The sequence below is a fragment of the Engraulis encrasicolus genome, chromosome 20, assembly GCF_034702125.1.
Source record: "Engraulis encrasicolus isolate BLACKSEA-1 chromosome 20, IST_EnEncr_1.0, whole genome shotgun sequence".
NCBI lineage: Eukaryota > Metazoa > Chordata > Actinopteri > Clupeiformes > Engraulidae > Engraulis > Engraulis encrasicolus.
Genome location: NC_085876.1, coordinates 37,973,631 through 37,979,198, shown reverse-complemented (window position 1 = coordinate 37,979,198; position 5,568 = coordinate 37,973,631). Strand labels below are relative to the sequence as shown.

The 5,568-nt window shown below is 43.5% G+C and overlaps 1 protein-coding gene across 1 annotated transcript in view; it reads left to right on the top strand.

Moving 5' to 3' along the window:
- The first annotated feature begins 3,199 nt into the window (after positions 1-3,199).
- The window catches only part of fam135b (family with sequence similarity 135 member B), a 158,328-nt gene continuing 155,959 nt past the window's right edge, over positions 3,200-5,568 (top strand). Inside the window, exon 1 of the mRNA XM_063185903.1 lies at positions 3,200-3,589. The gene's annotated coding sequence lies outside the window, so the exon portion shown is untranslated. The remainder of the gene's footprint in view (positions 3,590-5,568) is intronic.

Below are 5,568 nucleotides of genomic sequence, written 5' to 3'. Positions count from 1 at the left end.
CTGAAAATCTTCAGAATTCATCCTGTGGCTTTTGTTGGTAGTCCTCATCATCAATAAATACAAGGGGAAAATAGTATTGACAGATATGCGTGCCCACACCATGACACTACCACCACCATGATTCACTGATTGGGTGGTATGTTTCGAATCATGAGCAGCTCCTTCCCTTCTCTATACTCCTTTCTTCCCATTACCCTTGTACAAGATGATTTCTGTCTCCTCTGTCCATAGGATGTAGCTCAAGACCTATACAGTCTTTTTAAGACGTTGTTTGGCAAAGCCAAATTTGTTATTGATATTTCTGATGCAATCAATAATTTACATTTTTTAGTTAACCCTCTGTATTTCCTATGGTGAAGTGTTCCTCAATGTTCTTGATCTTTTTCTTGATTGTTGCCTTGGACATGTATCCACCGTTCACCTGGACACTGTTCTACATCTGGCAAACTGTTGGGAGATGGGTTGTTGTTCACCTGATACAGAATATTGTCTGTCATCCACAGCATTTGTCTTCCATGTCTACCAGGTAATTTGGTGTTGCTCTGGTATTTCTTTTTTCCAACATTCTGAACTCTTGAATTAATCATATTCAATGTTTCCCCATCTCTCAAATGGGTTTGTTTTGATTTTTTTCAACCTTATGATGGCTTGCATCACTGATGGTGACAGGTGGACTTTGGATCTCATGGATATTCCGTAAAAATATATGGAAATGCAAATGGAACACTTCAAATGAACTCTAAGACCTTGTATTGACATCTTGGTGATGGTGTAGTAAGGGAATAACACACATCTGACTCGAAAAATAGCTGAGAAGCCTACTGTCCAATTACTTTTGATCCCTTGAAAAGTGGGCAACACACACAAAAAACGTTGCTATTTCATTCCTGTTTATGCGATATGGATTTTAACACCCTCACATTAACGCTGAGAGTCTACAGTTAATGCACAGCTTGTTTGTTTTATTTCAAATCCATTGTGGTGGGGTATAGGGTGGAAAAGGATGATAATTGTGTTGCTGTCCAAATATTTCTGGCCCTAACTGTACATAGAAGCAGAGGTGCATCTTGCCACCAGGCAAGGCAGGCAGCCGCTTGGGACCCCCAAGCCCCTAGATAGTGAATAACAGCCCATATTTTACTACAGTAGTGGTGATTTTGGTGCAAATGTTCATTCTTTTGCATTTTCGCTTGGGGCCCCACTTGGACCTAGAATCGCCTCTGCATAGAAGAGCAACACACACACAAATATTATTTGGATTTCTAGTAAAAATTAAGTTAAAACCCATTTGGAATACCTTCAGCTACTATACCAGTGGGCCCTGTCCCACAGTTTGAGAATCACTGCCCTAAAAGCATGCCATGGTGATGACACAGTTGATCTATGATTACTCAGTAGAGTAGAGTAGAGTAAAGAAACTTTATTGATCCCCAGGGGGAAATTCAGGTGTCAAGTAGCTACATAAAAACAGACACAGACACAGACACAGACACACACACACACACACACACACACACACACACACACACACACACACACACACACACACACACACACACACACACACACACACACACACACACACACACACACACACACACACACACCAAGAGGTTCCAGAACTTGAAGGAGATCTGTCAGGTACAGTAATGTGCAGGACCGGATTAAGATGGCCTGGGACCCCTTGGCTCATTTTGCGACAATGTTACACAGACAGTTAGAAATTACGGATGACATGTCTACTGATTGTACTCTACACAACAGCTGCATTTTTTCAATATTGCATCTTATCATAGGAATAATTTTTCACTTTTGGCCAATCAAAGGCCCCATAGCAGATGCGGGCCCCTAGGCTGCAGACATAATTAGTGTGTGCATTAATCCGGCCCTGGCCATGTGCACTGTACAGTAAGGTAGTAAGAGAAAATTTGCTTGTCGGGGGGTTTACTGTATGTGGGAGCACAAACGCACACACATGTGCACACACACACTCTCTCTCTCTCTCTCTCTCTCTCTCTCTCTCTCTCTCTCTCTCTCTCTCTCTCTCTCTCTCTCTCTCTCTCTCTCTCTCTCTCTCTCTCTCTCACACACACACACACACAAATGCAGATATACAGCAGGAATCAGTGGTGTAGTCTACTTTTTTATGGTGGGTATACTGTATATTGGAGCATTTCTTGAAGTGGGTATACTGTATATATTTGTGCCATTCAAAATAATGGATCAATCAATTTCAAGTGGGTATACTGAAATCCCTGAAATTTAGAAGTGGGTACAGTATCCTCCGTATACCCGCGTTCTACGTAGACTACACCACTGGCAGGAATAGGCAGAATTATGCAACGCTACATTGGAAAGCGGATTGTGTGTGCGTGCTTGCTTGTGTGCGATTTTTGGGAGAAGGCTTGAGTGAAGGAATGAGTGAACGAATGGGTGTGTGTATAGTGTGTGTGTGTGTGTGTGTGTGTGTGTGTGTGTGCGTGCGTGCGTGCGTGCGTGCGTGTGTGTGTGTGTGTGTGTGTGTGTGTGTGTGTGTGTGTGTGTGTGTGTGTGTGTGTGTGTGTGTGTGTGTGTGTGTGTGTGTGTGTGTGTGTGTGTGTGTGGCTGAGAGGGAACGATAGAGAGAGAGAGAGAGAGAGAGAGAGAGAGAGAGAGAGAGAGAGAGAGAGAGAGAGAGAGAGAGAGAGAGAGAGAGAGAGAGAGAGAGAGAGAGATGCACCTGCAGTGAGAGAGGAGAGAGAGTGTCTCTCCCACAAACATGCCCTCTCCCTCAGATGCAGTGTCATTACAACAGTAGGAACACCTTCATTATAGCAAGCACATACAGGATAGCCTACAGTGAATACTTTAATTCAGAGAAAGACTCAGAAGGAGAAGGGTATTTTAGCCTCCCCAAGGAGACTGGACGTTCCTTCTAATCTAAGGTCAGTCAGAAAGTCACATTTAAAGAAGGCAGCCAGGGGTGTTTTTTTAAAATGCAGCCTTCTGCTGCCAACGTGTGACTGGTGGCTTTTAATGACTGTCAAGCAAAAAGTTATCACCAGCGGACAGGGTGCCCTGAAAGTGAAATTATTTAGCCTAACATTTTATTTCTCCGGCGCCCGTGACGTCAGTTCATCAGTAGTACGCGCACAGTGCAGTCGCAAAACCGCGAGGAATACAGCAATCGGAGCATCCTCAGTCACACGGAGCGATAAGCGCAGCGGACAGACCGGGTCCGGGAGATAAACGGAGGCACGCGACTGCTGCATCACTTAGGGAGATTGGACATCTCAGACATAGGAAAACGTTCTGCCAAGCGCGGTGGCATAACTGATCCGAACTGCGCTGCATTACTCTGGCTAGCTGAGGCTGAATGAATAACCATGGCAACAACAGCCGCAGCACTACAAGCGGTGAGCAGCTTATGCCTAAACCAATATAAACACTGAGCGATCAAGCCATCCTCTAGCCGGTCAGCCTCATAAAACGTTGGTCCACAAACGGAGTGAGGCGAAACGCCAAACTCAATGACAGGAGGAGGGGAGCAACTTGAAAAGGAAGTGGAGACCATTGCGTAGAGAGGTGTCGCATCACAGCCGTGTGGCAGGTAAGCTTGTAACAGTGTGTTGTCTGGTCTTCATTGTTCATGAGTGGTTCGGCCAAATGATGGGCCAGCCCGTCTTGTCTATTGTGAAACACGAGAAGCCAGCGGAGCGCCGCAATTCGATCGGGACAAGCGCTGTCTCCTAATTGAGCGGTTTCGTGGGAAGATGGCAAATAGATTCTCCCCCGACTTGTTTTATGGGGGATGTTTTAATTAATAACTGAACCTCGTGTCTTTCTTGAGATCATGTGCCCACAGGAACCGTTTCACTAGCCTGCCAGGACCATGTACATCGCCAGTATTATGAAAATATTTGATGCGCATTCTGCTAATGCCCACATGAACTGGCCGCCTGATTATTAAGAGCATAGCTTATCAGAATCTGGAAGGGCGAAAGAACATAGGACACAATGTTTTCTTACCCCTGGCTTTGTATTGGGAAGTCATCACAAAAGCCTGTTACTTTTCTAGACTCAAGCTGGGACCATGTACCTGCATCCTATTTTTATTTGCAGCAAAATATCACTGAATGACAGTCATCACATTGTAATATCCAAAACAGCCAAGGACCTTGACAATTTAGCTACATTATGATGTCTCTCTCTGTTAGCTGTGTTTTATCAAAGGCAGAATAGATTTCTATATTCACATGCCCCCCTTTTCTGTTTGTGGGTAGTCTGAGAGCCGAGGGCTAAGTTATTTTCATATTTTTTTTTTCAAGTTAATGTGCATGAATGGTCTTGTGGTGTGTGATGCAATTCACCACAATATCACCATAGTTCTGCAAATGTACGGTCACATCTGTTGAACAGTACAGCATGTGTCAACTATTTTCAGAAGTGACTTTACCAAAGCAGACACAACGCATGGTTTTGCAGTGAATCTCATACAAAGATTATTTTTTTTCGAGCTGTAGTGTTTCCGGCCCAGAAGCCTTTGTGCTTCATGACTGAATCCTTTTGCCCCAAGCCCCAAATCCTGATGTAACCATTGTTTGTTTTTTCATTTTTTAAACATTTTTTTTTTACAAAAAATATATTGAATCAGACAGCTCAAACAAGGACTTTATGCCATTTTCATCAGCTGGTCACAAAAACAGGACAAAAAGCAATCCATTGAACGTTTTGTTTGTCTGTGATTGTTTTTGGACATGAAACCCAATAACCTTTTCTAATTCAAAATAGATAGGCCTATTGGTTATTCTGAATCATGGATACTGTATCTAGTAAACCAGCCTATAATTTAGTGCATACAGTAGGGTCTGGACCTATAATTGGACATTGACTTCAGGTGGTAGCAGATTTGACCCTAAACACAGATATTTGGTTGTAACATATTTAATGCGGCATTGGCAAATTTACAACCAGCCCAGGGCCCACTAGTTGAGCTGTAGTCCATAGCCCACTGTGTTTATAGCTGTAGTAGTTAAACTGCTCATAGCAACTGAGGGATCAGCAATACAGTATTTCCACAGACCACAAACTGGCCATGGACTACTGCCTGAAAACCCAGAGCAAGAACACCTTCCCCTGCCCACACAGCCCCACACAAACTCCATTGTGACCCTGAATGGGATATTTTTGAAACGGTTTGAAATGAGCATTCTAAAATTACATTGACATTATAAGTAGAGGCCAAAACAAATCTGTTTTAAAAAAATATCCACATGTGTTTAAACGGCGTGGCAGTTTGGGGGCAATGGTTCCTTTATGGTGATGATACACAGGGCAACTTGCCGGGCAACGACATGATTGGCGGGCAACGTTGCCGGGCAACGACAAGATTGGGTACCAATATTCCAATAAAATGTTTTGAGAAAACTTGCCTACTGCAGATCTTAGCAATCCTGGTAAAAGTGTAGTAGTGATAAACTGTCCAAATAAAATCTTATGGAATCGTTGCCCAACAGCGTTATCTCAAAAAAGTTGCCCAGTGTATCATCGCCTCCGTTTGGGGCTAACATTCAACTTCTTTTAGTGCTC